The sequence below is a fragment of the Papio anubis genome, chromosome 3, assembly GCF_008728515.1.
Source record: "Papio anubis isolate 15944 chromosome 3, Panubis1.0, whole genome shotgun sequence".
NCBI classification, from domain to species: domain Eukaryota; kingdom Metazoa; phylum Chordata; class Mammalia; order Primates; family Cercopithecidae; genus Papio; species Papio anubis.
In genome coordinates, this window is record NC_044978.1 from 117710057 (window position 1) to 117722044 (window position 11988).

Below are 11988 nucleotides of genomic sequence, written 5' to 3' on the forward strand. Positions count from 1 at the left end.
ATTGCTACGGGTGATACAGGAATAATATTTCTCAGTGTATCTAGAATATTATATAGTGAATAGTCTCTTGAGTTTAAGTTTTTGAAATTATGGTGAGATAATGTTAGAACTGAGAGTCATTAGGTATATAGAATCAGACCACAACAAAAAGGAGGGTAAACTCCAAAATAAATCCATGGATAAACAACTAACCCTTGCTCTCACTCTAGTCCTCTGAAAATATAAACATCATCTCAAAATGAGATTTGTGATTGATATAGTTCGGTTGTGTCCCCACTCAAATCTCATCTTGAATTGTAATTCTCATAATCCCCATGTGTCGTGGAAGGGACCTGGTAGGAGGAAATTGAATTATGGGGGTGATTATCCCATGCTGCTGTTTTCATGAGAGTTAGTGAGTTCTCAGAAGAGCTGATGATTTTATAAGGGTTCTCCCCCTTTTGCTTGGCATTTCTTCTTGCCACCACCATGTGAAGGACATGTTTACTTCCCCTTTGGCCAAGATTGTAAGTTTCCTGAGGCCACCCCAGCTATGCTGAACTGTGGGTCAATTAAACTTCTTTCCTTTATTAACTATCCAGTCTCGGGTATGTCTTTAATTAGCGGTGTGAGAATAGACTAAATAAGCTCTGAAAAGACCTATTATTTGCATCTATATTATTAAAAAATCCAAATCAATTCAGTTTTGTAAAGCGTTAATAATGTTATTAAATACACTGTCCAAAGACTGGATGAATTGGCTTTGTCCACACCTCTTCCCTAGAACACTCACCCATAAGATTACATTAATTTAAGATCTTCTCCTTGTTCTCTGTATTCTGATGTTTCACTACAAGGTAACAAGGTGTTGAATTGTTTTTATTTATTCTGCATGTAATTTTGTTGAGATTCCCAAATATGAGACTTGTTGTCTCTGGCGCCATGAAGGCACATCGCTCAGATTTTCCTCCAACAAGACCTGCTGCAGGAGCTCAGCTGATGGCCCACAGTGGCAGGGCAGCTAGCTTAATAGTGCACTTTTATTAGTGGCATTCCCATCTTTATATTATTCCCATCTACTTCCCTGCTGGCCTTCCTTGCACCTCCCAAGTATTTACTTGCACTTCAATCTTTGTTCCAGAGTTTTCTCTTGTTATCTCATTTCTACCCAATGATTTGTTGACTGTGCCTAGAGGTGAGCTTCTGGCGACACTATGTTGGAGATACAGAATTTCCACCAAAGAAGATTTTGGAAAAAGTTTCTTTAAGTTAATAGGCCTATGTTTGATCTGTATAAGACAACATATAGCCATTGTTGTCATTTATATGTATAGTAAGGATAATTATAGCATATGTCACTTTGAATATCCTACCTCTTTATGTAAAAAAGTATCAATTCAATTCATTTAAATCTATAACAGAGCTTTTGTTTAAATGCCAATCTACTTAAAAGAAAAAAATTATTATCAAGACATTTTGACATGTACTGTACTTATCTTTAATCTTTTTGGTAATGATCACCACTCATACTTCCTTAAGGGCCTCACAAAACTAATGTTTCATCTTTCATTGTGACTCAGGAAAGGAGACTATTTTGATAATTAAAAATGGGCATACCACCTGTTAATAAATGGTTCTTATACAATTCTAAAGTGATTTAGTATTATTTATTGCTTTTAACAACTGTAAAATACATGTATTTCAAAATAAATTTGTCTCAAATACTACTCTAACCATATATTTAGAATACAATGTTCTGTGTGCACTACCACACTTTCTACCATTGACTATGAATAATGTCTGTTTTAATGTATGATAAAACTTTTTCCAGCAATAAACAAATCAGAAAACATTTGCTACTATGTACAAGGTTCTGTGTTAGGTTTAGTAATTTACATGTGGATCTCCCAAGCTGTCCCCATAGAATGTTCACCATATATTATTTAGCATTCTATCTCTAACACTCTTTTAAGGCAGTTTTTGCTTGTTTGGTCTTTAGAGTCCCATTAAGATATCATTTATAATTAGGTAGGGAAACCACACATTGTCCAAATCAAAAGAAAGGTATTCTGCGTTCCTGTTTAACTGCCCATTTAAATTGAGGCTGAAGTTTTCAACTGCTATTCACAGACTACAGGGCTCTACCTGAATCTTCAGGATTCCCTAGAAGTTCATTCAGTGCAGACATGGCCACCTCACCTTTCTTTAGGAGCAGAAACTCCAAGGTTTAAAAATAATAAAATTCTATGTTGATTCATGATATGAAAAGAAAACTCAAGAAATTATTAATAGCAGGTGATTTTCTCAACCTCAAATAAACATTAACCTAAAATAATATAAATATTATATAAAATATATAAAATAATATAAATATTAACCTAAAATAAATATTATACTTAGAGGTAAATGTTTAGACAGTTTCTCAAGAACAAAACAAGAGTGTCTGCTATCACCACTTCCCTTCAAACATGTACTAAAAATTTTAATCAGAACAGCGAGGCTAGAAAAATATATAAAAATTGATGATGGGTGAAAACACAAAACTGCCATTAGAAGTAGATGCATAATTGTCTATGTAGAAAATGCACAATAATTTACACTACTAGAATACTGATGAATACAAAAATTAGATACAAAATCAGAAAATATAGTGTTCAAGACACTATTTATAATAGTGGCCAAACACAAAAGTCTCTAGAAACAAGTTAAACAATGTACAAGGAGAAATATCTTTTTAATATTAAAGACCTCAATTTATGGGCTATATCATAAAATGTTAATATTTTAACCATGCATCAACTATCTCTCCTGAAACTGATCTATTACATCAGTACAGTTTAATTCAAAAGTTACGTATTGAAGAAGTAATTCTAAGGTGTATATCAAAGAACTGAGAAGAGATCAGTGACTCCTAAAGAAGAAAAACAATGTTGGGAGACTTGTCTTTTCAGTTATCAAGAAATTTTATAATAATATAGTGGTTAGGATAGTATAGCACTCATGTAGATATGACATATTGACCAATGAGAAAAAAAAAAAAAAGTCTAGAAACAACCTACGCATACAAGAAATCTTGATTTATGACAGATTGAAAAATGATTAACATTTCGACACATGATACTGCACCAATTTGTAATCCGTATGAAAATTAAAATTAAACTTCTACCTCACATTATAGAGAAAAATTCTGAGTAGATTAAAGTTCTAAGTAAGAAAGACAAATCTACTTAATTTTTAGAACACAATGTAGAATATTTTACGATTCTGAGACGAGATTAACCATAAGAGAAAAAATCATATTATAGAAAATTCACTTTAAAGCACACTGCAGAGACAACTTTGTGCCACATAATAAGTGACAAATGATTATCATCCAAAATATTTTTAAAACTTTTATGAAAACACTAATACCACAATAGAACAAGTGGATAAAAGAAACAGAAGTTTCACAGAGGACCAATTACAAATGGTTCATAAATGTGAAAAGATATTCACCTTCATTTATAATAAGGAAAAAGTAAATTAAAATTACTATATGATACCATTATATAGTCATTTAGTAACAGTTTTAAAAGTCTGACGATTTCAAGGGATGGCCAGTGGGTGGAGGAAAAGAAACTTTCATGAATTGCTTGTGGGTGTGGTAAATGAGTACAATCATTTTGAAAATAATTTTGTATGATTTTGTAAACTTGAATATATGCATGCCATATGAGCCAGTAATTCCACCCCTACGTATATATCCTAAAATATCTCTAGGACTTATATACCTAGGGCCCAGCACAAAAAATGTTGAGAGCTATACTACTAACACTAGAAGAACTGTAAGCAACTCAAATGTCCACACAGCAGTGGACCAGAGAAGTATTTGTGTTGCTACTTCTACGTAATAGCAGTCATTGATTGAAATAAACCATCCTATATGAAATTCACAAATAAGTTCCTAAATGACAAAATTAGGTCATATCTATATATCTATGTAGCAGCAGCTCATTTTTCCAAAGTTCAAAGCAAATAAAATTAATAATCAATTATTTAGGATTTTACTTATAGTTATTTCGCACTAATATAAGTGGGAATGACTGACACTGAGTTCAAGTTAAGGGTTAAGGTGCAAGGAGTGTGACAGGAAAGGAGAAAGATGAGATTTGGAGTGGGTGCAGAGAGTACTTCCAGTATCCTGCTAATGTTCTTATCTTAAACATGGTAATGGGCATAATGGTTTATTCTGTTACTCTTCCTAAACCATTGTGTGTGTGTATATATGTATGTATGCACATGCAAGTAGTATACATATGTATATATATGCTTTATACAATCTTTAATATTAAACATTATTTTTATAAAGCATCTATTAATGTTTTTATATAGTATATGTTTCCATACAATCTTATACATCTATGACATATTGTGCAATTTAAAAAACTTTGTAAGCCTGCTACATTATATTGCAACTTTTGAATGTTCCTTGTCCAAGTATATAAAAGACTTCCCAATAATCTAGCATGATCAAAGTATTTTTAATGCTAGTCATGTGTCATTGCTTATTATACATGTTCATTGACTTCAAAAATCAATCTACACATTTTAGTTTATGCCCTACTCATGCTCCAATGTCAGATACTTTTTTTTGAGGCAGTTACTAGAATGGAATCTTGAAGATGGTAATTTTTTTCTTTACCATTTAAGAATAATGCCCAAACCATTGGTCTCCTATATTGTTAGTCTGGTAAATTTTGCAAGCACTTCAGCTCTGAAAACTACTACTAGAGACTATTATTTTTCCCTCATGATTCCTACTTACATTATTTCTTTTCAGCTGTAGCAAGAAGTTTCAAGTATCAACTGGACATTTTTAATGAGTATAGAAAAAATTTTTTTAAATCTTATTCCAAATATATTATATTGAAACTCTCAGCTCTCACAAGCATCAGCTATGTGAGGTAAATACGGCAAAATCTGAATGAAAATAAAGACAGCCATATTGCCTAACTCTTAATTTACTATTTCAAATCAATGTAGCTGGCCACAATATTGGATTAAGAATTCAACATTAATAGAAATAGTCATGGAGAAATCACAGAATACCAATTATTTGCCAATATCATAATCAATATGAATTTATTGAGCTGCTACTATGAAATAGTGTTAGGCATAAAAGAGCAAATATCCACTCCTTGAGGTTTTAATGGCAATCAAAACCATAATTACATAAGTATAAAAAAACTGCTTCAGTCCAACAAAAATTTATCAGTATAATAATTAGGTGTCAGATTTCAGTTGAATGCAATAATTCCATCTGCTAACACCAAAATAAACACCCTAGATTGACTTGAAATAATATTACTACCATCATCTACCCCTTACTCTTCAGAAAGAGAAGTACAGACCCTGTAATCAGAGTTTCAAGTTAAATAAATTTGCTCTGCATCTATCTGGGCTTCTTTGACACTTGACAAACTGTATGCATGTCCCAGTTTAATTTTAGATATTTCACAGCTTTTGTTATGCTTAAAGTAAAAAAAAAAATCTCTTTAGACCTGGTTTCTCTTTTATGTAATGTTAAAAACATAAAAGAAAAGGATAAACTTTGTAAGGGCAGATAGCCAAAGAATGTGAGATCTCAGTAGGCATTTCTGATTTCAGACCTTGGTACGCTCAGGACTATAGTGTTTCTCACCCACCACAATCTCAAGAGCAGTTTTGTTGTCTTCTCCCTTTTCATTGAAGAATGAAAGGAGAAACTTATCAAAGTGATGTTTGTCAGTTACAAGCTAATAAGAAAGTAGAATTTAGTTTTCCAGTTTATTTGGGAGGAATGGAGATTGTACAATGTAATAAATCTGTTGATAAAGATATGAACTTTTTGCCTTTTTATTTCCTGGAGGTGGAACTACGCAATTTTGAAGACTCCGATGACATCTGCAGTTAATGATTATTTAAAATATGCTCTCATGAGATGAGAAAGTCTGTATCTTTTTAAAATCCTAGTTAGTAGAAATTAATATGCTTTACTTTATATTTTCCTTTTATGTCAATTTGAATGATCATATTTAAGGTATTAATGGAATCTGCCATCTATTGATAAGCTATTAAGAAAACAGAGTTCAGAATAAATTAACTTATTGCAGTCAGGAGCAGTATGTTCAGCTTCACAGCTCTTAAAACTGAATTACTGAAAATGGAGTATGAACTCAAATTCTCTTTATTGTTCTGTTAAATGACCTTGGTTACATCACACTGAACACATTTTTTCCTTTATCAAAATATCAAACCCTTTAAAGGAATAATTAATAGAATTGTAGATACAGTGCCACTTTATACATAGCTTCAAAAATCGAAGTATCTCATTTGCTTTCATGGGGAAGATATCACTGCGTTGTATCAAAAAAATGCATAAAAGCTCAGCATACAGAGAAAAAGCTGAAGGACATTGCAAACAGAAGCATACTCCAAGAGGTAAAGTTTTGAGACAGAAAATGGCATATGAAGGAAAAGTCTCAACATATAATAGGATTGAATGACTTTTTAACATTCCACTGCTTGCTGACTTCTTGGTTTTTATGCCAAGCAAAAACTCAATGAATCAGAAACACTGTTCAGACACAATATAATTTTTTTTTTTTTTTTTTTTTTTTTTTGAGATGGAGTCTCGCTCTGTCGCCCAGGCTGGAGTGCAGTGGCGCAATCTCACCTGCAAGCTACGCCTCCCGGGTTCATGCCATTCCCCTGCCTCAGCCTCCCAATTAGCTGGGACTACAGGTGCCTGCCACCGCACCTGGCTAATTTTTTGTATTTTTAGTAGAGACGGGGTTTCACTGTGTTAGCCCAGGATCAGATACTATCTTAATCTTTAGTCATTATTTAGTCAATAATCTTTGAGTCATTATTCTCTGTGCACAAGGTAGAGATGATCAAATTATGTGTTATGATAGTAGAAAATAAGTATACAAACATGAGATAAAAATGTTTTAAAAAGTAGTATCTAACTTCACATTAATTTAGGATTTTTTTTTTTTAAAGACATTTATTCAGCATCAGGGTCAGACTATTACATTTAGCTACCAACAGCATGGGTGCAAAAAAAAAATCTACATTAAAACCTTTGGTTGGAATGCTTTACGCTTTGAACAGAACAGAAACTAAAATAACCTGTTATACAATTAGTCACAAATACAGTCCTATTTTTGCCCATACACATGAGTATTTGTCTAAAACATGTCTTCTTTGTAACAGCTAGGCCCTGCCACCGCTGTGCTTGGCTGAGTTCACAAATCTGAAGCTTCCTTGTCAATTCTCTGGCCCTCCTCTTCTGCTAAGCTTTGTTCCCTAATTAAAATCTTCTGCCACTGCCATAGCTACTGCTGCTACTGGAACCACCATAGCCACCTTGATTTTGTGCTTTGGCAAAGTATTGGCCTGCACCACTACAGGGGCCAGAGCTTCCACCTCCAAAGTTTCCTCCCTTCATGGGTCCAAAATTTGAAGACTGATTGTTGTAATTGCCAAAATCATTGTAGCTTCCACCACCTCCAAAATTGCTTCCATCATTACCAAATCCATTATAGCTGTCCCCACTGACACCATATCCACAACCACCATGGCTGTCACCAAAGCCACTATGACCACTGAAGTTTCCTCCACAACCAAAGTTGTCATCTCCACCAAAACCACCTCCATGACCACCACCAACGTTTCCAGAACCACTTCGCCTCTTTGGCTAGAGGAAGCACTAGCCATCTCTTGCTTTGACAGGACTATCTTAGCTTCACAGTTGTGGCCATTCACAGTGTGGTATTTCTGAATGACAATCTTATCCACGGAGTCATCATCGTCAAAGGTAACAAAGGCAAAGCCCCTTTTCTTGCCACTGCCTTGATCAGTCATGATTTCAATCACTTCAATTTTCCCATACTGTTCAAAATAATCTCTTAGGTGATGTTCTTCACTGTCTTCTTTAATGCCACCAACAAATATCTTTTTCACAGATAAGTGGGCACCTGGTCTTCGAGAATCTTCTCTTGAGACAGCTCTCTTTGGTTCCATGACTCTTCTATACACCTTGTGTGGCCTTGCATCCATGGCTGCATCCACCTTCTCCATAGTGGCATAAGTGACAAACCCAAAGCCCCTGGAGTGTTTGGTGTTTGAATCTCTCATTACTGCATAGTCCATGAGCATTCCCCATTGCTCAAAATGGCTCCTCAGGCTCTCGGCTGTTGTTTCAAAGCTCAACTCTCCAATGAAGAGCTTCCTCAGCTGTTTGGGTTCTTTAGGAGACTCTGACTTAGACATAATGGCAGGGTGAAGAGAGACTGTAGCCATGCTTCTTCGGCGGCACCCACGGGCTGATTTAGGAGTTAATGGCAGTTATTGTAGAATTTGTCAAAAAGACTGTGATTAGGTTTTCAAATACAGGTATCTATTTTGAGAAGTTTGACCCAATGTCGGATTGATAATAAGTTTAATATATTTAACTTGTAATGAATTGTAGACTCTTTAAATTCCAAGATTGTCAGATTCTCAGGTTTGTTTCAAATAACTTACTGCATAACCATGATCTTCAGCTGCTCTAAGGACAATATAAATTTTTAAATCACATTAAATACTCCATTAGAACTACCTTATATCTCCTTTATCAAAAATAATTGCTTATTCTGACAGGTACTAATAACAAAAATGAGTGACTGAGGCAAATATCTCAATCAATCGAGGTTTATTAAGCCAGCTTTAGGGCACTGATATATTAATAGTTTGGATACTTGTCCCCCCAGATCTCATGTTGAAATGCAATCCCCAGTGTTGAAGGTGGGACCTGGTGGGTGTAGTTTGGGTCATTGGGGCAGATTCTTCATAGCTTGGTGCTTTTCTCACAAAAGTGAGTGAGTTGTCCTGAGATTTTGCTGTTTAAAAGTGTGTGGTATATTCTCATTTGCTTCCTTTCTTGCTCCCACTCTCACCGTGAGGTATGTTGGGTCCTCCTTTGCCTTCTACCATGATTGTAAGCTTCCTGAGGCTCATGATTGTAAGCCTCCTGAGGCTTCCTCACCAAAAGTAGATGCCAGCATCATGCATCTTGTGTAATCATCGTTGTTGTGAGCCAATTTAATGTATTTTCTTTATAAATTACCCAGTCTCTGATATTTCTTTACAACAATGCAAGAATGGGGCAACAAGGTGTGGTCAGGAAAAACAAAAGCGACAAACATCCAAAGATATTTTTAAGGGGTTTAGTATTTATACATTTACTTAAACAGGGGAAGGCATGTAGGAAGAATGGCAGGTAGGCAGTATGGCAAACGGTTACATTATCGTGAGACTTTAGTTAGTGCCCAGTAAATCTACATTTTGCATAAGATAAGGGGAATATTTGAAGAAAAAAAATAGTAAAGGAAGAATCAATTATGCAAACATTTCTGGGGAGTTGGGGGAAAGATCAGTCTCCTCTTGTCTTTGTTCTTCACTTGGGAACATAAGCTTGTAATCTACATTATCAGTGTGGAATCTGTGGACTTGAAACAGACTTTAGTTTTAGACCTGAGACCTTTTACCTTTCTGTGGAGATCTGGCTAATGCATTATGTTGGTAATAGTTATTCATTTGGAAGAATGTGTTGCATGACTCAGCTTCGAGGCCTAACTTTCATTTTGGCATAAGGAGTTTGGGGGTCTTGAGATTTTTTAAAAAATTTCCTTCAGACACTATAAATAGTAGTAATAACAACCATTTGCAGAGTATTGCTTTGTACCAGTACTACTCTAGATGCTTTTTGTGAATTTACTTGAAATCTTACAACAACCCTACAAGGGTTATTTTTATTTTACAGATGAGGAAATTCAAACTTAGAGGAGGTAAGTCATTTGGCAAGTTCACAAGACATGGTAGAGATTTTTATTCCACACTTATTCCATGCTCATTCCAAGCATGTTTGGCTATGATGTCCATACCTTCCCTCTGGTCCACACTGCAGTGGTTATAGTCAAGGGTCAGAGAAGAACCCTGAGAAGCAGAAGGAAACCGTGGTTCTAGAATATGCACAAAAACAACTATGCCTGGTGGTTCATGTCATCATTTTTTGCAAGACTCTTGGACTAATGTTCAAAACCTTGATTCTCTTTCTTGTTTTGTATTTGGATAGTTCTGTCAGGGAAGTAGATTAAGTGGACTTGTATTTGTTTCTTGCCCACAGAGCAGATTTCTATGTACTCTGACTTGCTGCTATGAGACCAGGTCCACTTGATCTGTTTGCCACTCCCTAGATCATCCTATGTTTCCCCATCAGACTATTGAAAGTAAAAGGCACATCCCAGTCATCTGTCACTATCAGTCTTAAGGAAGAGGATAAAATATTTCCACGAGGATACCATACACCCAGCTAAAGATAAGGCCCCAGATGTGGGCTTGTGGACTTAGAATTGGTATAGCCACGTAAGCCTCTGTCTCGGTCTTTATGGGAAACCTAGTACAAATGAACTCCTGTTTTATAACTTTGATATTCCAGCAGAAGAAACATTGCCCAATCCTGCTACTGCAGAAGCTCCATCTCTCTATCTCTCACATCCCACCAGTTTCTGGAAATCTCTAACAGGAGATTTCAGGATAATTCTCAAATAAGGAATCATAATAACAGAGTGGGGTCATCCATCATTCCTCTTTTTCTCTTGTAATTTATTTGCTCCAAAAGTCTCAGGTACTGTTGACATTGTTGCTTGCCTCTCAGAGTCACATGTCATGCTGTATCACACTGCTCTAAGACTGATCTTTAAATGCAGATAACATCTGTTTTCTGCCCTCATGATCTGGTATCATTCCCTCAAATACCCCTATCTGCCACCCCCCCCACTTGATGTCCTAAATGGAGGTCTGCCTTGCACTCCAAATTTTCACAGAGAATTTAATGCGGTACTCACTCTTGCTGTTACTGCTTGCTCCAATAATACATTGATATAAATGACAGTGGGATCGAGTACCAAAGATAAACATTGATCCAGGGACCCTCTCAAAGTTTTCCGCCCAAACCTTCCTCTTGGTCTTCTGGTAATTCATGCCTTCCCTCCAGTTATGTAATGAATCTTTTTTGGTTTGGTTTGAAGCTCTCCAGTCTGGAGAAAATACTTAAGTCTTCTTTTCTTTAATTTAGAAACATTAACAATAGTTGCATTTATTGAAAACTAGCCAGAGCTGGCATCATTTTGGTTCCTCCCACAATTTCAGACTTCTTTTCCATAATATGTACATGTTTTTTAGCCTATAAAATGTGCTTCAAACACTGACTTTCAAAACCCTGTGGTAGGTTGAATAATGGCCCCCTAAAGATGTCATTGTCCTAATCCCTAGAACCAATAAATATATCACCTTATATTGTAAAAAGGACTTTGCAGAAATGATGAAATTAACAATATTGAAATGAGAATTTTATCCCCAATTATCCTGAGTGGGTCAGATATCATCACAGTGTTGTTATAGAAAAGATGCAGGAGGTATTAGAGTTAGACAGAAGGCAATGTGACAGAACAAAGAGACAGAAAGAAAGATATGAAGAAGCTATGCATTGGAGATGCAGGGAGATGCAGAAAGGAAACCATAAGGCAAGGAATGTAGACAGCCTTCAAAGCTGGAAAGATCAAAGAAACACATTCTCCCCTAGGACCTCCAGAACAAACCAGCCTGTGGACACTTTGACTTTAGCTCAGTGAAACTGATTTTTGTCTTTTGGTCTCCCAAACAGTAAGACAATAAATTTATATTGTTTTTAGGTACTAAATTTGTGATCATTTCTTCCAGCAGCATTAAGATACGAATACACTGCGTCCATCTTCAATCAAACTGCTCCCTCTTTGTTCCAGAAATTCCAAAGCCACTACCATCTCTCAGGCACTGCTTAGCTCTTTGCATACATAATTATAATGCATAAATTTAGTAGCAACTACAAAAAGGTATAGCATTTTTAATACAATGAGAAAATAAAGTTTAATCAAGAAACTTAACCTCAAGATCACACAAGAGGTG

At 35.4% G+C, this 11988-nt stretch overlaps 1 pseudogene; it reads right to left on the reverse strand.

Annotated features, from left to right (window-relative positions):
* Positions 1-6738: 6738 nt before the first annotated feature.
* Positions 6739-11095, reverse strand: LOC110743276 (annotated as a pseudogene).
* Positions 11096-11988: the final 893 nt, after the last annotated feature.